Here is a 12242-nt window from a genome sequence, read left to right as displayed (position 1 = left end):
ACTCATCTGTGGAAGCCCCAACCCTCAATGTGAGGATGGCATAGGAGGTGGGGCCTTGGGGAGATAATTAGGTCATCAAGGTGGAGCCCTCACTGATGGGATTAGGGCCACTGTAAAATGGACTCCAGAGAGCTGCCTCACCCCTTCCACCACATGAGGCTGCAACCACAAGACTGCACTCTACAGCCCAGAAGAGGACCCTCACCAGACCCCAGCCCTGCTGACACCTTCATCTTGAACTTTCAGCCTCCAGACTGTGATCAAAAATTCTATTGTCTACAGATTGCTCAGTCTCTGGTGTTTTGTCATAGCAGCTTGAAGTGACTGAGACAAACTTCCTCACTTGAGGATGAGGCATCAGCATTATCATGGAAGGACTACCAATGATCATGGTGACTTTTTTTCTTCTTTATTTCTTTAAACTGACAAAAATTGTATATATGGTGTACAAGGTACTGTTTTGAAATATGTAGTGTGTTTGGAATATGGATTGGGGAATTGCTAAATCAAGCTAATTAACATAGACATTACCTCACATATTTATTTGTGGTGAGAACACCTAAAATCTACTCTCTTAGCAATTTTCATGTACTACATTGCTGTGAATTATAGTCATTGTGTTGTACATTAGATGTCTTGAACTGACTCCTCCTGTGTCAGCGTGCCCTAGCCCCCTCCTGTGCCCTTTAGTCAGCGTCTCTGGCCCCCAGATCCTGGTGACCATCATTCCACTCTCTGCTTTATGATATCAACCTCTTTAGATTCCACATAGAAGTGAGATTATGCAGTGTTTGTCTTTCTATATCTGGCTAATTTCACTTAACGTAATGTTCTCATTTCACCCCTGTTGTCGCAAATGAGGGAATTTCATTATGTTTTAAGGCCGGAATAGTATTTCATTGTACATATGTACCATATTTTCTTTACTCATTCATCCGACAATGGATACTTAGGTTAACTCCATGTCTTGGTTATTGTAAATGGTGCTGCAGTGAACATGGTGCAGATCTCTCTTCTGGATACGGATTTCATTTCCTTTAGATATATCCCCAGCAGTGGGGTTGCTATATCGTTTGGGAATTCTATTTTGAATTTAATAATGTTTTCCATAATAACTGTACTATCACGGTGATTTTGAAGATCAATATATCTCCACAGGGTAGACATCTACACCATCATTAAAAAAAGAGAACAGTGGCCGGGTGTGGTGGCTCATGCCTGTAATCCCAGCACTTTGGGAGGCCAAGGTGGGCAGATCACAAGGTCAGGGATTCGAGACCAGCCCGGCCAACATGGTGAAACCCCATCTCTACTAAAGATATAAAAAATTAGCTAGGCATGGTGACGCAGCGCCTGTAGTCCCAGCTACTTGGGAGGCTGAGGCAGGAGAATCGCTTGAACCCAGGAGGCAGAGGTTGCAGTGAGCCGAGATCGCACCATTGCACTCCAGCCTGGGGGACAGGGTGAGACTCCATCTAAAAAAAAAAGAGAACAGTGAAAATGAGAGACAAAAGTAGCTGATTCCCAGCTTCAATTTTGTCTATAATACTAATTTTCATGAAGAGCAACATAAACTCCTTGGAGTGCAGTTAAGTCCATATCTGGAGTCAAAAAAACAAAAATTCAAAACAAAACAAAACACCCATGATAGGTCTGAAATAACTTTTTGCTGTCAGAAAGCAAAGATGAGCCGGATGCCAGTGGCTCACACCTGTAATCCCAGCACTTTGGGAGGCCGAGGTTAGAGTTCAAGGCCATCCTGGGCAATATAGGGAGAACCTGCCTACAAAACAAAACAAAACAAAAACAAAAACAAACAAACAAAAAAAACCCAAAAACACGCACACACACACAAAACAAAAAACCAATTAGGCGCTGTGGTACTCACCTGTAGTACCAGCTACTTGGGAGGCTGAGGCGGGAGGATCGCTTGAGCCAGGAGTTTTGAAGCCACAGTGAGCCTGATTAGGCGGCAGAGCTAGACCCCGTCTCAGCAAAACAAAAACAAAAGCAAAGGTGCTTCCAACAATCAGGGTGACCCTAAAATGACAGAGCAGCGTTTTGAAAATACCTCCCCGGGGCTGCAATGTGACCATTTGAGCACTAAAAACAACCATACAAATGGTTAATTAGAACATGCCCCATGTATAAAAGGAGGAAAGTTAACATACACGTTTCTAATGAGACAACAAAAGGATGGAAATAACATTGTGTTGAATTTTTGTTGATTTTGTTAAAAAGGAGCGCGTTGACACATAGGGGGATTTTGTTTCTTTAAGTTCATGTCTGTTTATATAAAGTTTAGGTCTGGGTGTGTGTGTGTACCTGTGTAAGCAGGAAAGAGTAAACAAAATCGAGAGCCCGGGACAAATGCACTTAAGAAGGGGCGACGGGAGGGCCAGGCTCGCCGGGCTGAGTGCTGAGGAGGGGGCGCGTCCCACCCATGCAAGCCCGGAACAAAGGCGCCTGTCACTCGTCACTCTCCATGCGGGCTGGCTCTGGAAAGCCCAAAGGAAAAAACCCTCACTTTCAGGAAGAATAAGCCTCAGCCCATGTATCTAGGGAACACGTGATGCTGCAAGAAACCAGTGACTTAACGCGTGTAAAAGCAGGAGAGCGTCAGAGGTTCTGACCCCGGGGGAGGAGCAGACCCGCGGCAGCGTGCGGAGACTTAGCGGGCGGAATCTGCCACCAACGCAACCTGGCCCAGAGGTTTTGAATTGACCAACTGAGCGACGTCCCCGAGCTTGAATAAGGGCCTCAAAGGCTTAGCGTTTTATGCAGAGTCGCAACCACCCAGCGCTGGGAACCTGAGCCTGCACAACCCACTAGAAAGCACCCGTGACCGTCCCCTGCGCCCGTTATCCCTGCGCCCCGCACCCCTGTATCCCCGGCTTCTCTGCAGCTGTACACCCTGCACTGCGGCGCCCCCCAGTCCCGCTGTCCGCTCCATCGCGCAGGTCTCCAAAACGAATCCCGGCTTGAAGGGGCTCAGCGGCCCTGGGCCTGTGCGCCGTTGCGGCCGGGAGGGTCATTTTCATGCCTAAGGACCCGCCCCTTGCACGCAACCTCGGGTAGCCAGCCGGAAACGGCGTCCCGGGCTCCAAAGGACATCTCTTTTTACATTTCAGCAAAACAGCCGCACACCTTCTCCCCAGATGGCCTCTGTGCAGCCTGAAAATGCCCGCTCCCTCCAAGTCCCTGGGCAATTGCTGGGACGCATCTCAGAGACTGCGCGGGGCGGAGAAGGGGTATGTGCTTGGGCCACTAATTTTATTTTCTTGGAAACTTTCTTCCAGTCCAAACCGGAGTCAGCTCCTCTCACCCTTGTAGAAAAGCATCCCGTGGGGGCGGGGCGGGGTGGGTTGGGGCCCAGCGTTGGGGGGTTGGGGGGGCGGTCAACACACCACCCTCCCGCCCTTTGTTAAGCTATTGAAGTTCAATTTCATTCCTTCTCCGTCTTCCATTGACCAGAGAGGAAAGGAATCCTTTGAATTTTTTTTTAAGTTTATCAAATATCCATTTAGCATCTACTATGTGCCAGGCATAGCTGTTAGTACTTGGGGTGAACGCATCAGATGAAAACATGCCTCCCTGGAGCTTGCAATTTAGTGGAGGAGGAGGTGAGAGTAAACGTGAGGTGATGGCACGGTGTTGGAGGGGTGTTCACTATAGGCAGAGGGCGCCAGGAGGCCGGTGGTCGCGCAGGACAGGGAAGGCTGCAGTTGGAGAGCAAACCTGGAGGAGCAGCCGCGGTAAGGCCCAGAGTGCGAAGACGCCGCGTCTAAGGGCAGCAGAGGGGACCTGGAGCTGGAGGGTTGGAAGAAGGGTGGTCACAGGCCAGCAGAAGGGGGCCTCAGAAAGACTGGACCTTGTTCTGAGTTTTTGGAGGAACCTCCGTCCTATTTTCCGTGATGGCTGCACCAGTTTACATTCCCCTCAACAGCGTGCGAAGGGTCCCTTTTCTCCACATCGTGACCAACACTTTTTGTCTCTTGTCTTTTTGATATTAGCCATTCTAACAGGTGTTCGGAGACATTTCATTCTGATTCTGATTGGCATTTTCCTGAATTTTATTTATTTATTTATTTATTTATTTATTTATTTATTTATTTATTGCGACAGGGTCTCTCTCTGTGGCCCAGGCTGGAGTGCAGTGGTGCAATCTCGGCTCACTGCAACCTAGACTTCCCGGGCTCAAGGGATACTCCCGCCTCAGCCTCTGGACTAGATGGGACCTCAGGAACCACCACGCCCCGCTGATTTTTAAAAATTTTTTGTACAGACGGAGTCTTCCTATGTTGCCCAGGCTGGTCTCCAAAGCCTGGGCTCTACCAATCCTCCCACCTTAGGCTCTGGGATTACAGGCATGAGCCACCCTACCGACCCTCCTAGATTAGTAATGTTGAACACCTATTCATATGCCTGTTGGCCATATGTATGCCTTCTTGGGAGAAATGCCTATTTAGGTCCTTTGTCTATTTTTAAAGTTAGGTTATTTGGTTCTTGTTTTGGTTTCGTTTTTTGCTAATAAGTTGTAGGAGCTCTTATATATTTTGGGTATTAACCCCTTACCAGATGTTTGGTTTGCAAATGTTTTCACCCATCCATAGGTTGCCTTTTAATTTTGTTGATCCAGCCATCTCACTTCTGAGTATGCCCAATGGAAATAAAATCACTGTCATAAAGAGATACTTGCACTCCCATGTTAATTACAGCACTATTCATAATAGCTGAGATACAGAAACAACCTAAATGTCCATCAGTGAATGAATAAAGAAAACGTGGTATAGATATTAGTGTTACATGCTATACTACACTATAATAATGAAAATTATTCAGGTCTAAAAAAGAAGGAAACCATGTCAACAACATGGATGAACCCAGAGGACATTATGCTAAGTGAAATAAGCCAGGCACAGAAAGACAAATAATACTGCATGAGCCAACTTATATATGGAATCTAAAAAAGTCAGGGGCTGGGTGAGGAGGAGTACAAAGCTTCAGCTATAAGATAAGTAGTTCTGGAGACCTGAAGCACAGCATGGAGACTCTGGTTAATAACATATCATGGACATAAAATTTACTGAGTAGATCTTACATGTTGTCACCGCACACACAGACACATGCACACACACACAGGTAACCACATGAGGTGATGTGTGTGTTAATTGATTCGACTGTGGTAATCATTTCACCACGTGACATGTACCAAGACATCATGCTGTGCACCTTGAATATGTACGAGCTTTATTTGTAGATCATACTGTCAGAGGCATTTGAGTTAGAGCAACTCCATCTTGAATAGGGGCTGGGTAAAATAAGGCTGAGACCTGCTGGACTGCATTCCCAGGAGGTTAGGCATTCTAAGTTACAGGATGAGATAGGAGGTCGGCACAAGATATAGGTCACAAAGACCTTGCTAATGAAACAGCACGCGGTAAAGAAGGCAGCCAAATCCCACCAAAACCAAGATGGCAACTGATGTGACCTCTGGTCGTCCTCACTGCTCATTATAATACATTAATTATCATTAATTATAAGTAAAAGATACTCCCAACAGCATCATGACAATTTACAAATGCCATGGAAACATCAGGAAGTTACCCTATATGGTCTATAAAGGGAAGGAACCCTCAGGTCCAAGAATTGCTCACCCCTTTCCTGGGAAACGCATGAATAATTCACCCCTTGTTTAGCATATAATCAAGAAATGACCATAAAAGTGGCCAACCAGTAGCCCTCAGAGCTGCTCTGCCTATGGAGTAGCCATTCTTTTATCCCTTCACTTTCTTCCTTTTTTTTTTTAATGGTGAAAAGATATGCATATATTTAGAATTAGCCAGCTGGACTCAGTTTAGATGATCCCAATTTTGTTGGTAACATCCAAAGCACTGTAATCAGGAGCCAGTCGAACATATGCTCTCCATCAGGCTGATCAGGGTGTTGACCTTGGCCACATTAATGTCACAGAGCTTCTTCACAGCCTGTTTGATCTGGTGCTTGTTGGCTTTAACATCCACAGTGATCACAAGTGTGTTGTTGTCTTCTATCTTCTTCATGGCAGACTCAGTGGTCAGTGGAAACTTGATGATAGCACAGTGGTCAAGCTTGTTGGGGACACTTTGCCCAGGATATTTGGGCTGCCTCCGGAGTCACAGTGTCTTGGGCCACCAGAAGGTGGGTGACATGCGGATCTTCTTTTTTTGTGTGTGGCTATGGACACCTTTCAACACTGCCTTCTTGGCCTTCAAAGCCTTTGCTTTGGCTTCGGCTTTAGGAAGGGCAGGAGTTTCCTTCTTCGCTTTCAGTGCCATCTTGTGAAAAGCTCCTTTACTTTCTTAATAAACTTGCTTTCACTTTATGGATCTGCCCTGAATTCTTTCTTGTATGAGATCCAAGAACCCTCTCTTGGGGTCTGGATCGAGACCCCTTTCCGGTAACAGTACCTCAATAAAGCTGGGAAAAAATAAAAAGGGACCAGTAAAGCATTCTCAACAACAAAGAGCGTGGGGCTTTTCTTTGTAGGGCCCTGTGAGGCCTCTGGGGGTTTTCCAAGAAGCAAGGGCTTTGAGACTGTGTGGGTAAAGCTCCTGGGGCTGGAAATGTGATAGTTTTATAACTGTGATGATAGGGCCAGGCACAATGGCTCATGTCTGTAATTGGGAGGCCAAGGCGGGAGGAATGCATGAGCACAGGTGTTGGAGACCAGCCTGGGCAATATGGTGAAACCACTGTCTCTACAAAATACAAAAAACTACCCAGGTTTGGGGAGCCTGCCTGTAGTCCCAGCTACTCAGGAGGCTGAGGTGGGAGGATTGCTTGAGGTTGAGACAGCAGTGAGCTGTGATTGTTGCCACTGCACTGCACTCCAGTCTCGGCAACAAATTGAGACGCTGTCTCGAAAAAAAAAATGTGATGATGGCAAGTCTATCATGCACAAGCATGCTGCCCCGCACACCTTCAGGGACGGTCCCACTGGTTGTAGTGATCCGCTGTGCAGGTGTCCTTGAGAATGCAGCCAGGCGGGGTTTCTCCTGCCTTCCCAGAGCTCGGCTTGTGGCAGGAGTGACGTGACAGTCACCCACTCAGTGCCACGAAGGGAGGTAAAGTGGTGATTGGATGGAAAGCAGTGTGTCTGGGCTCCCTTGCCTTGGGGTCACCTCCAACAGCTGCTGTGCCCGGAGGACTCGTGAAAAGTCACCTTGAAGCTACAGGTCGTGGCATGGAAGGGCTCACAGACAATTTTAAAGTAAGAGTGTCACACCTACACTAGGTGAGTCAACTTACCCCTCTCCACCCCTCCATCCTGGGTGCACGTGTCCATAGGTGTTGTCTCTCTCTGCTGTCAGACTTTTCCCAGGATAAAGTCCTACTTACGAAGACCAGGGCTCAGGTGCGAGAGCAAGAGTGCCGGGCAATGGCACGCAGGTGTGGCCACTGAGACACAGGATGTCCTGGCCATGCTGCAGAGAAAGGTGGGCTGGAATGGTGATCCCAACGGGAGTGCCTCAAATGAGCCAGGCCTGTTTAACGTATCCTGAATATTCAGTGCCTATTGTATACTTAGCGTTGTCCTGAATATTTAGTGCCTCTTGCATATCTAGTCATCCTAGATACCTAAGCCTCATGTTTATTTATCTTAATATTTAGTGCCTCTTGTATACTTAGGGATCATTAACATCTAACATGTACTGCATCTTGTATCTATAGTGGTCATAAGTATTCAGTACCTCTCATAAATTTAGCAATCCTGAATATTTAGTGCTTCTTGTATAGTCAGTGATCATGAATATTTAGTGCGTCTTGTACACCTAGTCACCATGAATATTTATGTGCACTTTGTATACCTAGTGATCATGAACACTTAGTGCCTCTCATACATTTATCAATCCTGGATTTTCAACGTCTCTAATATATTTAGTGATCCTGAATATTTAGTGCTTCTTGTATATTTTGTGATCATTAATATTTAGTTCCTCCTATGCGTTTAGTGATCCTGAATATTTAGTGTCTCTGGTATATATATGTGTGTGTGTATATATATATATACACATTTTTTTTTGAGATGGAGTCTCGCTCTGTCACCCGGGCTGGAGTGCAGTGGCGTGATCTCTGCTCACTGCAAGCTCTGCCCGCCGGGTTCATGCCATTCTCCTGCCTCAGCCTCCTGAGTAGCTGGGACTACAGGTACCCACCAGCACACCTGGCTAATTTTTTTGTATTTTTAGTAGAGATGGGGTTTCACCGTGTTCGCCAGGATGGCACGATCTCGATCTCCTGACCTCGTGACCCACCCGCCTCGGCCTCCCAAAGTGCTAGGATTACAGGTGTGAGCCACCGCCCCGGCCTATTTCGTGATCATTAATATTTATATCCTCCTATGTATTTAGTGATCCTGAATATTTAGTGTCTCTGGTATATTTTATGACTATGAATACTTAGTGCCTTTCTGTTGTATATTTAATGATCATGCATATTAAGTGGTGCTTATATACTTAGCAATCATCAATGTTTAGTGCCCTGAGGCCTTCTGTTTACTCACTGTCTCCTGCATATTCAGTATTTTGGTCCCGCAACCGCCTCTGCCTTTGAGGCCCACAAGCTCTACTTATGACTTACCTCTGGATCTTGTACTCCAGCCTCCAGAGCTGCGAGCCCTAAACCCTGTTGTCTGTAACTTTCCCAGGCTGTGGTATTTTGTTACAGCAGCCTGCATGGGCAACTTTCGTTTGTCTATTTTACTTAACTGAGTGACCAAAAAAGGATGGAGCCATTCCTGGGCTGGGGATGACTGGGGGAAGTCTCAGTGTTCGGTTGGGGCTGGGGCATGGAGAACCTTCTGTGGGATTCTCTGCAGGGTGAAGTCAGGCCCCTTGAACAGGTGCAAGTATCAAGAGGATGAGTATTAGCCTGGAGCTCTGGGAAATGTCCACAGTCCATGGTTTGTGGTCACTCAAGTCGTGGTTTGGATGAGCTCATGGGAAAAAGGAAGTGTCAGGGTGGAGGCTGCAGGACCTGTGTGAGTGGTGAGAGGTACCCCCCGCCCTGGCACACACGGCCTTGGAGCTGTCCCTCAGCACACCACACCAGGTTGGCCTGCTGACTTGCTGTGACTCCCAGCGTGTGGCCTGAGGTACAGTGAGCAGCTTCCAGGCGAGGCCCCAGGGGGCCTTGGCCCCACCACCATCCCACTGCTGAGTCACTGATGACCCCTCCTAACCCTCCCTGACCCACCAGCTGACCCCTCCTGACCCTTTGGGTGACCCCTCATGCCTCCTCCCTGACCCAACCCTGACCCCTCCTGACCTTCCACTGACCCCTTCCTGACTCACCAGCTAACCCATCCCTGACCTTCTGGCTGACCCCCCCTGACCCATCAGCTGACTCATCCCTGATCCCTCCTGACCCTCCACTGACCCTTCCCTGACTCACCAGCTGAACCCCTCCCTGACCCCTCCTGACCCTCCACTGGCCCTCAGTGGGTGGCGAATGTCCAGGAGCCAGGTCTAGCCTGTTCACCAGACACCTGCTGTCCAGGAAGTCTGGCTCCCACCCCGGCCCCACAGGCCCACCAGCCACAATGCTTTGGGCTGGTTTGTTATCTTGGCAGGAGACACCTAGAAGGGCCTGGCCAGCAGGTGACCAGCAGGGCCCACTCAGGGCCATGGGTGGGCTGAGAGCACAGCCCACTGGGCAACAAAGGTGGCCTGGGGCCCAAAGGCAGCTCCACGAGGGGTGGCTGCTGGGTCCAGGGTCTGGAAGCCAGGTGTTGCCATGGACTTGGCATCCCCAGCCGCCTGCACAGAAGCAGCTGCCACCAGGCAGTGGTGGGACAGATGTGGCCAGCATCCCACTGCCCCTGACGCTTGGTGAGCGGCATGCAGGAAACTAGAGACTCTTCCAGGCAGGCCCAAGACCTGCTCTGGCGATCAGAGTCGGGGCCCCTGTGGGACGGGATAACACACAGACAGGGACAATGAGGACGAGTTCAGCACGACCCACACTGGACAGGGGTCAGAGCAGATACCCAAAACTGCTTCCCTGAAGGACTGGCATCACAAACGCTTCAATGCAGCATCTCAGGAGAGGAAGAAATTGCAGGGAAGAGGGTGGTTGTTTTTTTGTTTCGTTTTGTTTTTCAATTGGAAGACTCGAGCATTTTGGTGTTGAGCATGTGGGAACTGACCAGCTGGGGCTGGGGAGAGACCCACAGTCAGGAGAGAGGAGGAGAGGGATGCGGGACAAAGCTGAGCCAAGCCGAGAGTTCTGCAAAACTGCAAGCTCTCTCTGTGGGTTACTCCTGAGGCTGGCTTCAGCTGCATTCTCCTCCTGGGACATATCTCCTTTTCTCTTCTTCCTCCATAAAGTGCCTGCCCATAGGGATGTGTGAAGTGTGATGAGCAAACTTCCAGTGAAGGTGGGTGCATGTTGGGAATGCAGCGGGCGGGGAATGCAACAGGCAGGGAAAAGTCACGATGCATCCACAGGACAGACAGCCAGCCCTGCAGAGATGAGTTGCCCACAGCCACCAAGAGGGCCCTCTTCTCTCCACAAGGTCCCCAAGTGATGGCTGCTGCTGCACCAAGGGCAGTCCCTGCTCCCCCTCTTTATACCTGGGGTAGGCCAGTGGCATCCTGAAAAGCACTAGGATGGGCCTCTCTCCTCTTGGGCATCTGGTCTACCCTCCTCATAGCCCTTCTGGGACCCCAGGCTTTCTTGCCTTTCCTTCTTGTTCTCCTGGTTACGGTGATGATTTGCTACACATTCATGTATTAGGTTCAGATTTTTAAAAAAATCAAGCGGTGAAAATCACATGACACACAACGTACCATTTTAAAGTACACAATTCAGGTGCATTTAGTACATTCACAATGTTGTGCAGTTACCACCTTTGTCTAGTTCCAGACCATCCTCATCACCCCTAAAGGAAGCCCTGTCCCCACTAGGCAGGCACTCCTCTCCTCCAGCCCCTGGCAGCCACCAGTCTGCCTTCAGTCCCTGTGGATTTGCCTGTTTTGGACATTTCGTATCAGTGGACTCAGACAATCTGTGGCCTTTGTATCTGGCTTACCTCACTGAGCATGCTGTCAAGGTTCATCCCTGTAGTAGCATGTCAGTGCTTCATTCCTTTTGAATGACTGAATAATATTTCATTGTAATTGGATAGATCCCAATCTGCCTACCCATTCCTCAGTTGATGGACATTTGGGTTGTTTCTACCTTCTGTATTTCATGAAGAATGCTGCCATGAGCATTTGTGTACATGTTTGTGAATAAATGTGTATTTTCATTTCTCTTGGGTATGTATACCTAGGACTGGAATTGCAGGGCCATACGGTGATATCTTCTTTATGCGAGAGTCTAATGAAGCTGGGTGCTTCATTACAGGCTCATGCCTGTAATCTTAGCACTTTGGGAGGCCAAGGCGGGCAGATCACTTGAGGTCAGGAGTTCGAGACCAGCCTGGCCAATGTGGGGAAACCCCGTCTCTACTAAAAATACAAAAATTAGCTGGGTGGCCGGGCGTGGTGGCTCACACCTGTAATCCCAGCACTTTGGGAGGCCAAGGTGGGTTGGTCACCTGAGGTCAGGAGTTGTTGACCAGTCTGACCAACAAGGTGGTGAAACCCTGTCTCTACTAAAAATACAAAAATTAGCCGGGCATAGTGGCAGTCGCCTGTAGTCCCAGCTACTCGGGAGGCTGAGACAGGAGAATTGCTTGAACCCTGGAGGCAGAGGTTGCAGTGAGCTGAGATCGCGCCACTGCACCGAGATCACGCCACTGCACTCCAGCCTGGGCTACAATGCTAAATTCCATCTCAAAAAAAAAAAAAAAAAAAAATAGCTCGGCATGGTGGCAGGCACCTGTAATCCCAGCTACTTGGGAGGCTGAGGCAGAAGAATCACTTGAACCCGGTAGGCAGAAGTTCCAGGGAGCCGAGATCACGCCACTGCACTCCAGCCTGGGACACAGGGCATGGCTTTGTCTTAAAAAAATAAAAAATAAGAAAAGAGTCTAATGAGTTTTCTCTTACCAAAGCAGGCAGCACTGGATAATTTACTACATTTCTGAATCAGATAACCCGATAAAGAACCAGATCTTAGACCAGAGCTGTCCAGTGCAACTTTCTGTGATGCTGGAAACATTCTGTATCTGTGCTAACATGGTATCCACTGGCTACATGTGGTTAGGGTGACTGAGGAACTACATCTTTGTATTAAATTTTAATTATCTGAAA

The 12242-nt window shown here is 48.4% G+C and overlaps 1 long non-coding RNA gene and 1 pseudogene across 1 annotated transcript; one reads left to right on the top strand and one right to left on the bottom strand.

Moving 5' to 3' along the window:
- The first annotated feature begins 2821 nt into the window (after positions 1-2821).
- Positions 2822-4669, top strand: LOC117977400 (uncharacterized). The gene is made up of 3 exons (XR_004668530.2): positions 2822-2960; positions 3132-3251; positions 4126-4669. It is a non-coding gene; the product is annotated as an uncharacterized LOC117977400 (long non-coding RNA).
- A 528-nt stretch (positions 4670-5197) lies between these two features.
- On the bottom strand, positions 5198-6413 carry LOC106634259 (large ribosomal subunit protein uL23-like; annotated as a pseudogene).
- Between the last annotated feature and the right edge of the window lie 5829 nt (positions 6414-12242).

The sequence above is a fragment of the Pan paniscus genome, chromosome 1, assembly GCF_029289425.2.
Source record: "Pan paniscus chromosome 1, NHGRI_mPanPan1-v2.0_pri, whole genome shotgun sequence".
In the NCBI taxonomy this organism is placed as follows: Eukaryota; Metazoa; Chordata; class Mammalia; order Primates; family Hominidae; genus Pan; species Pan paniscus.
This window is presented reverse-complemented; position numbering and strand designations above follow the sequence as displayed.